Below are 10505 nucleotides of genomic sequence, written 5' to 3'. Positions count from 1 at the left end.
CTAGCTAGCTGCGCTAACGGATATAAGGAGCTGTTTAAATGAAAACAGAGGAGCGAGATTTCGCCACAACTGCGCCGAGCACTTGACTTTATGCAGGAAGCCAGACAGTGGGACATTGTACGAAAAGTCAGCACACTTAGCACGGATAGTGCGCAACATGATTGCAGCGTCCAGGCAGCTCCCGTTCGAGCATATGCCTTGAGTTGCACATGGCTCCAACGATCCAACACACACACACACACACACACACACACACACACACACACACACACACACACACACACACTGTAGTGGGAATTTTTATTATTATCATCCTTATTATTATCCTTATTATGTCTTTCATATGTTTAAACCAAATGCTTCTTATTTCCTCTTGTTGTGCTTTTACCATTATTATTCTATTATATTCTCTTATGAGTTTCCCAGTCTCTGCAAGGCCACAGCTGTTTCAGCAGACTGGGAGACTCATACACAGTCAGACACATCACGAACTTCCCTGCTCTGAGAACCGTTATGCTATCTACTCAAGGCCACTGGGTGTCTCATCAACAATCTGACTGTGTGAACCCAGATTGTTCTCTTTCCCACTCCTTTTCTATATAACCTTTGCTTTTCCATTGTTCTGCGCACTCTCGCGCAGACTATCTTATACTCTGTGCGACTTGTGACATTATTCAATCATTATATCGTGTATTTGAAGCTTCAAATAAATAACCAAAAGACAGCTTTTCTCGATTCACCATTTATTTGTTATGATCATTTGACTTGTACTCTCCAGCTGTGTTGGGCCCTAGATTTCCATAACAAATGGCGTTGTCGGCAGGATCTCTGTATGCTTGATCGGGGAAACCTCTGGACGCTGGTGGGTTGCTCCGGGATCTTGGATCCTCCTCTACCCCGACATAAAACGTACAGGACGAGGGGACCAGCGCGAGGGGTGGAACCGATTGACTTCACGAGATCCAACGAACTCAAAGGGCTTTCAATACTCGGTGAGATGTGCAAAGTCTAAATTGTTTAAAGTTAAACGTAATTAAAACTCCATGACATCAGGAGAGGGACTGCTCGAAAACAGAGATATTTGGCATATCTAGCATCGACGGATGAAAAATAGTGTTTTGGTGACACGGAGTGTTTTGGTGACACTTTAATAGTGTTTTGGTGACACGGAGTGTTTTGGTGACACTTTAAAAGACTTTGCTATGGGGGCAAAGCAGGGGAGGGGGTATGTACAGCCTCCTGAGGGTCCGATAGTTGATGTCATGTGAGCAAAATATGGTGAAGAAAGTCTGGCTAAATTAAATATATGGACGGAAATGTTCGGATTTCCTAAGGGAGGTTCTTTGAGTAAATTAAAAATCAAAAACCTAAGGGATAAATTACAAGAGTGTGAAGATGGAATGAAGAAGAAGAGTACAATTAAAGTAAAAGATTTAGAGAGACTGGACACTCATAGAAAGTGTTTAAAATACTGGGAGGATGAAGCAGAGTGCCGTGAAAGGCAATTGGCCGCGGCAATAAAAAAGATACAGGCTGAGGATAAGACTGAAAAGAAAGATAAAAAGTGTTTTGTGTTTCCTCCACAATATAAATCACATGCTTCCCTTTATCCTCTGGGTTTCAGGCGTGCGGGACCCTGTCCCTCACCTAAGTTCCCCATTCCCCCCTTCCTCCCCCCGTCTGCTACCTGCTGTGGAGGCTCCTGGAGGGGCTGCTGCTGCTGCTGGACCAGAGGTCAACATACCAGCCGCCGCTGGAGCAGCTGCGCAGCAAGACACACAGACAGGGAGCAGAGACGAAGAGAGACAGAGAAAAGAAAATGAAGAAGAAGAAGCAGGACTGAAAAAGATCCATGACAAGAGAGAGAAAAAGAAAAGAGACGCGAAGAAAGCTGAACAGAAAAGAACACCTCCAAAAAGGAATAACTACATGCCCTGCTTTCCCTGGCCAGCTGACCATGGTCCAGGCTATTACAACCACCTGGACCCAAAGTGATGGCCGGGGCAGACAAGGGGGTTTCCGAGGCCGGAGCAATAACTACAATCGCTGTTTTAACTGCGGACAGACGGGTCATCGGTTCGCTGAATGCCCACACGAGAAGAAGAAAAAGAACTTTTGATCGGATAAATCGGACCACAACAAAGACAATTCTTCAAACTAACAGTCGAGGGAGGGAGTGGAGGAGGAAGGAATTCGGTCGGGGGAGACGGACCCCATGCCAAGCAGCATCTAACCAGGGAAGTGACACACACACACACGCATCATACATGCTATTGAGAAATTAGAAGAATTAGAGGACATGTCTGTAATTAAAAAGGGTACATATTTGAAATATGACAGTGAATGTTTGCGTTAAGAAATGTCCCACACATTTTTGGTTGATTCTGGGGCTACACATTCTGTGGTAAAAAAAAGGGTAGATTTGCCTGAATGCAAATGTAGTGATAGATTTATTCATATGCTGGGTTTATGAAAAGGAGAAGTTTCTGTACCACTTCAGAGTGGAGATAACGGTGTTGACAGTAATCCATTTCCGACATCAGTAAAAAACAGTTATTTTATCATCTGCCTGCCCAATACATTTACTGGGCAGAGATCTGGTTCTCCGGTTCGGCTTGGACCTCATTTTTCCACAAATGAGGGTCTTAAAGTCCGACAGCCATCTCCTACGATGGTTCAAAAAGTGTCATTTGATGATAAAGAACTGGTGAATGTGTATCAATGGGCTGCTGACATATCCTGATTTTCAGGAGTTGTTGCGTTTGACTGGTCAACGTGGTTTTCCACCTGCTGTGTGGAAACTTCTCATTTTGCATTGTACTGCTAACGGGGTTGAAAGATCCGTGTAAATGCTATGATGAGAGTTTTACTGTTAGAATGTGTGAATGATGAGCTCATATTTAAAAATGTATTGGAATTCGCTGGGTAGCGCTATCTCTGTTAAGACTCACACACACACAAGACACAACCAGCTGTGTCAAATCCCAGGGGCGGTCCACACATTTCACTAGCCAGGGGCCCCACTGATAGATGGAGGGATTTGGGTCCAATCGTTAAAGATTGGGAGTCAGTCACTGATTGGGCACCTACACACACAGAATATGTCATGTACTCTATGTCACGTGACGTGTATCAAAGGAAAATGTGCACGAACGTAGCCGTTCTGCGCACATTGCTGTTGGTTGAGGATAAGGTAATTCTCATATCTCTGAGCTTCCTGCCGCGCTTTCAGATGTGCCATACTCACTCTGGGCAGCTCACAGATATGACGTAGGGTTAATGTCCACGTTCACGTACCGTACCCATTGAAACGTGAAGCTGTTGATGGCCAGTGTTTACCTCTCTGCTTAAACAAGGGGTCATTATTCCGTGTAACGATTCCAGTGTTTCCTGTCAAAAAGATCAGAGACAAACCTCCTGACGAGTGGAGATTTGTCCAGGATTTACGATGTAAATGCAGCTGTGCATGCACGCTCGTCCGGAATTCTTATCTGATTACTCCAAAAGTTCCAGCCTCTGCAACATATTTACTGCCATAGATGTCTCAAATGCATTTTTCAGTGTTCCGGTACACAAAGACAGTCAATTTTTGTTCACATTTGAATATAATGGTAAACCTTACACATTCACACGTTTGTGTTAAGACTAAATGTTAAAAAAGTCACTAAGCAACAGATGATGTCATTCTTGCGTATGTGTTCATAACACACGGCTGTTGTTATGCTTGCTGTGACGTTACATTAGTCCGTTCTCTGCTTGTAATTATGCCGTTACAAGCTTCAAAGTTGTATTTATCATCTGAATTTGCCGAAACAAGTTTAATATTCTGAAAGCCAATACTTTGAAGATGTATAAGTGAGGTGTCTTGAGTAGTCAAAATTACCTACAAATCATTGTACACACGTGTACATATTATTCTATTTTTATGCAGCTCTGTGTGATTTTGTAGCTACAATTCAGACTAATACACTACCAGAAGTGGAATAAGTACTCAGATATTGTAGTGAAATTAGAAGTACTCAGATATTGTACTTGAGTAAAGGAATAAGTACTCAGATCTTGTACTTGAGTAAAAGTAGAAATACCAGAGTGTTACAGTAAAAGTCCTGCATTCAAAATGTTCTTCAAGTAAAAGTAGAAAAGTATTATAAAAATATAGTGAAAGTAAAGACAGTAAAAGTAGTCGTTGTGCAGATTGGTCCATTTCAGAATAATATATATGATATGTTTTATAATGATTGATCATGAAAGTGTTCTCAAAGCTGGTGAAGGTGCAGCTACTTTGAATGGCTTTTTATTCTGCAGAGTAGCTTGTGGATTTACTCCAGGTGGAACTAAAGTCTGATTCAACACTTGATTATATTTCACATCATTCATCCACATCTGTGAAGTAACTAAAGGTATTACATACATGTAGTGAAGGAAAAGTACACCATGTACCTATGACTTATGTTCACTTCCAACCTAAAAGTACCTCAAAAATAGTAATCAATAATGTATTGAAAAGTTATTTGCTGATTGGTTTTTATATCGGCTCAGCCAGGTTATATGGGAGGCCCAGTCTACGTACACTCTAACAACAAATGCCTTGGCTTAACAAAGAAAATCAAGGCAATAGGTTGCATCGATGGTTATTGAGTTAAGACAACTTCTATTGAAATGTTGTTAAAGCAACAAAGTTATTTGGGTTAGGGGAGAAGGCTTTTCCTCTACAATCAGAGGTGTTTTCAATTACCACTCACTTAATAATTGGTAGCATAAACACAAGTTTTTAAGTTGATTACTCCAAAGTTCCAACTTGTTTTACCGTATTATTTAAATATAATCTTAAATTGTATGTACTTAATTACCACATGTTGAACATGAACACATGTTTTTAAGTTGACAACTATTTATAAATTAAGTTGCTCCAAATAATATTGTATTCAATAGGGTTTTTCTCTTAGCTTTTTCATGTTTTTGCCTTTAAAGAAAGAAATTAATTGATTCCACAACAAAAATATTAGGCAATTCATTTTTTATTTTTTTTATTTTTTTGAACTGCAGGTGTTTATTTCAACACATGATGTTTCAAAAGGAGAGACTTCATTTAGTTTGAATATTGCCTGAAGACAGTTGACGTAATTTCCATTGTGTGCACACCTAGACCGGACTTAAAGACAGACAGGTTTTTATTGTTTGGACTTAAAAGACGTTCCTCTGACCAACGCTGACCTCATTTTGTATGTTGATGGGTCTGCCTCTCGCGACCAAGGGGGCACTAATTTATTTGTTTGTTTTTTTTTTGTTTTTTTTCCTGTTGTTTCAGATTCTGCTGTTCTCCGTTCTGGACCGCTTCCATGCCACCTCTCAGCACAGGCAGCAGAGCTCATCGCACTAACTGAAGCCTGCACGTTTGCAGAAGGCAAAACCGTGACTATTTACACTGACTCACGATATGCTTTCGGGGTAGTACACGATTTTGGGGCTATTTGGAAGTGTAGACAATTTCTTAAATCTGATGGCAAACCAGTACTTAACCATGTGCTGGTTGCAGGCTTACTAGACGCCATTCTGCTCCCATCTGAGGTTGCAGTCTGTAAATGTGCCGCACACGCAAGCAGTACAGACCCAGTTTCCCTAGGAAATGCGTCTGCTGACTCAGCCGCAAAGGCCTGATTCCTCTCGCACCTCACGCACACTCATTTGTTAAAATCCCTGTCTCCTCCTTTACTGACAAAATGTCATCACTGACTTCCATGCAGCAGCTAGCTACGCCAGTTGAGAAGGCTCAATGGAAGGCTGCTGGGGCTGTTTTTGGGTTGGCCCAAATTCCAATCCATGTCTTCCCAGACATTTTTTCCCTCATTTCGCTAAGTTGACACATGGGTGGGATCATGTGTCAAAAGGGGGGATGTTAGAGTCTATAAATCAGGAGTGGTTCACAAGGGGGTTCACAGTAACAGCCCAAAAGCACTGTGAAGCATGCTAATCTGCATTATGCATTATGCATTATGCAAAATTACAAACTAGCAAAATGCTGTGCAGACACAGGTCTGTCATGGACACAAGCTCTGCCCATTGTGCTGATGTACATGAGGATGCGGAAAAGAACACGGAGTCAACTCAGCCCATTTGAAATCCTTTTTGGGGCTCCTCCACAGACTCAAGGCTCCAGGATGTCCTCTTCCCTCCACAACTTTGTGTGAGGATGCTATGTTGTCATATTGTGTTAACCTATCATCCACTTTAGCGACTGCCACTGGTCCGCTTCACCGCCTTCAACCGGGCGACTTCGTGCTGGTCAAGGATTTCCGGAGAAAGAGCTGGAAATCCAATCGTTGGCAAGGTCCCTACCAGGTGCTTCTCGTCACCCAGACAGCGGTCAAGGTCGCCGAGAGAGCTACATGGGTCCACGCCAGCCACTGCAAGGTCGTGGTCACAGGAAAGGAGAAACGATAGAAACAGATGACAACAAGTGACATATCCAAGTCACCAACAGATGACAACAAGTGACATGTCCAAGTCACCAACAGATGACAACAAGTGACGTGTCCAAGTCACCAACAGATGACAACAAGTGACGTGTCCGAGTCACCAACAGATGACAGCAAGTGACGTGTCCTAGTCACCACCAGCACCACACTTGCACTACATACACCAAAACACACTACACACAAGGTGTCACGAGCGAGTGCCAGCTGAGCGGTTCCATATGCTCTCTGGTTCCTCGTTTGTGTTATCAGTGTGCGAAGTCTGACGGTCCGGGTCACGAAATCGACCGAGAGAATACACACACACACTCCATGGAACATTTCCCCCTCGTGATGAGGGCTCGCCTGGAGAGACGACAACGCAACCGTGAGCAATGTGAATGCTACTGGAGAGCCTGGACAATCATAGAATGGTTCCTCTGCATACTTGCCATGATAGTTGTGTTAGGACTAGTCCTATATTTTATGTATCCATTTCAGCACACAGCATGTCAGCCAAAATCGAGGTATCTAAGAGGTACATGGGGAAAGCAGGGCGAACCACATTTATTTTATTTTGTTGTCTGTCTGTATGTATCCGGCGCCGACCCGTGTGGCACATTTTACATAGACATCACGCCCAAAACTCAGACCCGGAAAAGCGTAAGCAACCTTTGACGCCACTGTTGACATCCATAGGTACATCTACATTTAATCTATACATAGGCGACCATAGCAACATTGATGTGGGTCAGACCAGTAGTGGGATCACCGGTAACGTCTGGTGGCACACTCTGAGATCATTCTTGCAGGCCGCAGGACAAAATGGGTCATGTTATGCATGCACCCTTTTCCCCCAGGACTCATCAGTGTCCGTGCCAGTTCGTCCGCGCTCTCTGACCCAGGTTGAACACCTCTGCGCGTTTATGGCTCTGACAAAGCCCATCAAGGATGAAGACAGCGTAACCGGGTGGCGTTATGCTAGGCAGCTTCCCCCACCATGCAGTAATCGGTCTGACTCCTCTTTGCGTGCATCCACGCTTGACACCACATACGCAAAGTACCAACCCGTCAGCCATGTGCACCCTAGTCATTTGAGAGGGATGAAACACAGCCTCTGCATCCAGAGAGTTTACCACAAAACGTCTCTTACACCACATTATTTTTTCCTAGGCACTACTACTGGTTGTACTCGCATCCTACGGAACACATGCGGTGACGGTGCTCACAAAATCTCGTATTGTCACATATCTGGTGCCCCTGAGAGAATCCTTTCTAACGTAGCATTCCCTGATGTTAAACATATTTCCCTCCAACTGGCGTGGCCCAGTGATTCTGGGTTTAGCGCGCCAGAAGATTACGTTTGGTTGTGCGGCAACAAGCTCTATCAAGTTCTGGCTCCCCTTTGGATAGGGACATGCACTCTAGTGGATTTGAATCCAGCAGTCACTGTACTCACGTCCTTAATGCACACGACACATCATTACCCAGAGTTCCAACACCCCGACCACCACAAGGTAAAAAGAGATATGACGTCCGCTGGAGCTAAATTCATGGGTGGCCTGTTCCCATGGTGGGGTACAGTAAACAATGCCCATAAAATAGATACCTTACACGTCCGGCTAGAGAATCTGACTTATGAGACGACTCAAGGCTTCCAGGCATTGACCCCATTCATAATAGCCTCTAGGAACATGCTCATGCAGCATCAATTCGCTCTTGACCTTTTGTTCGCCTCAAAGGGTGGCCTGTGTCATGTGATCGGTGACTCCTGTTGCACTTACATTCCCGACGCCACCAAGAACATCACTGACACCGTGCTGCATCTTAACAACCTGTTAGCTGACATGAAAGCTGATGACATATCCAACGCAGGGGGCTGGGACTGGTGGGCCTGGCTTACATCAGGCGGGTGGAAAGCATGGCTGGCTAGTATAGTTACACCCCTGGCGATCATTTTTGGCCTATTAATCAGTTGTACCTGTTTGATTATCCCAATACTGAAGAAGTGCGTTTCCAGCATGGTGTCCTCAGCTTTCGTTCAGTATACTACTATTCCATTACAAGACAATCCTTTGCGCCACAGTGAGATAGACCAGCTAGAATCAGAAGAGTCTGGTTCCGACACTACAATATAATCATGCGTACCCTCTTCTCTTATTCTCTTATGCTTACATTATATTGGAGTCTGTCCTCCACAAAAACAGCCAGTTTTCTATGATATATTTGTGATGTGTTTACTTAAACCAGCGATGGAGTGTATTCATTGATGTGTTATATCAGTCTATCCTATCATTTGTTTTTTTCTATTGATCAAGTATGATCAAAAGGGGGGAATGTAGTGGGCATTTTTATTATTATCATCCTTATTATTATCCTTATTATGTCTTTCATATGTTTAAACCAAATGCTTCTTATTTCCTCTTGTTGTGCTTTTACCATTATTATTCTATTATATTCTCTTATGAGTTTCCCAGTCTCTGCAAGGCCACAGCTGTTTCAGCAGACTGGGAGACTCATACACAGTCAGACACATCACGAACTTCCCTGCTCTGAGAACCGTTATGCTATCTACTCAAGGCCACTGGGTGTCTCATCAACAATCTGACTGTGTGAACCCAGATTGTTCTCTTTCCCACTCCTTTTCTATATAACCTTTGCTTTTCCATTGTTCTGCGCACTCTCGCGCAGACTATCTTATACTCTGTGCGACTTGTGACATTATTCAATCATTATATCGTGTATTTGAAGCTTCAAATAAATAACCAAAAGACAGCTTTTCTCGATTCACCATTTATTTGTTATGATCATTTGACTTGTACTCTCCAGCTGTGTTGGGCCCTAGATTTCCATAACAACACACACACACACACCATTTGTATTGTATTATTGTATGAGAGAAGTTCCAGGTTGAATTGAGGCGAATATTTGTAATGTTCAAAGGTTGTTGTGTTTAATATTCATGAGAATTATTTGTCATTGTTCAAATGATAATAAACATTAGCATACAGCATATTTGTCCACTCATATGTTGATAAGAGTATTAAAAACTTGAAAAATATTCCTCTAAGGTACATTTAGAACAGATAAAAAATGTGCGATTAATTTGCGATTAATCGCGATTAACTATGGACAATCATGCGATTAATCGCGATTAAATATTTTAATCGACTGACAGCCCTACTTAATATACATAAACATAAACGACAGCTAACGGCTAACAACGACAGCTAACGGCTAACAACGGCTAACAGCTAACGACGACTGACAACTAACGGCTAGCAGCTAACGGCTGGCTGCTTCCATGTGTTAACATCTGACTGTTAACGTTTTTTTTGGTGGTGCCGGAGAGGAGGTTCGACCAAGCCTGGTTGACCTCGTGTGGATCCTCACACAATTTCACCTACCTGTTTTTGATAGTGGACAGGACGACCCTTTTGAGCTTTTTCCGGTGCCTGAGAGGAGGTTCGACCAGCCGGTTGACCTTGTGTGGATACTCTCGCTTTTTCACCACCGCGATGGCGGTTCCGGACGTCGCCCGCGTTTTCATCGGAGCCTGGGTGGCGCACTTCTGGACCCCGTCTCGCCTCGACAGTTTCAGACGTCGCCCATGCTTTCATCTGCCCATGGGTGGGGTGCTCCGGGACCCTGTCTGGCCTCTTCCCTCGCCTCGGCAGCGGCTTCGGACGTCGCCCTCGCTTTCATCGGCGCCTGGGTGGCGCACTACTGGACCCTGCCTGGCCTCTCCTCTAACCGCGGCTCACGGTTCGCCTTGACAGTATCGGACGTCGCCCTCGCTTTCATCAGCGCCTGGGTGGCGCGCTTCGGGACCCTGTCGGGCCTCTCCTCTGTCCACGGCTCCTTCCTCCCGGGGAGACTGCTCTTACCTCCAGGGGATACCGCTCATTCCTCCCAAGGACTTCGTGCCCGCCGCCGCTGCGCGTTGCCTGCGGCCGGGCTGCGCGTTGCCTGCGGCCGGGCTGCGCGTTGCCTGCAGCCGGGCTGCGCTCCTCCCTGCTGGGGACCACCGGGATATTCATGCCCATCCCCACG

The 10505-nt window shown here is 44.4% G+C and overlaps 1 long non-coding RNA gene across 1 annotated transcript; it reads left to right on the top strand.

Moving 5' to 3' along the window:
* Nucleotides 1-293: 293 nt before the first annotated feature.
* On the top strand, nucleotides 294-9227 carry LOC139433720 (uncharacterized). The gene is made up of 2 exons (XR_011643113.1): nucleotides 294-992; nucleotides 1625-9227. It is a non-coding gene; the product is annotated as an uncharacterized lncRNA (long non-coding RNA).
* The last annotated feature ends 1278 nt before the right edge of the window (nucleotides 9228-10505 follow it).

The sequence above is a fragment of the Pseudochaenichthys georgianus genome, chromosome 4, assembly GCF_902827115.2.
Source record: "Pseudochaenichthys georgianus chromosome 4, fPseGeo1.2, whole genome shotgun sequence".
NCBI lineage: Eukaryota > Metazoa > Chordata > Actinopteri > Perciformes > Channichthyidae > Pseudochaenichthys > Pseudochaenichthys georgianus.
The sequence above is the reverse complement of the archived record's forward strand: the minus strand, read 5'-3'. Positions and strand labels throughout refer to the sequence as shown.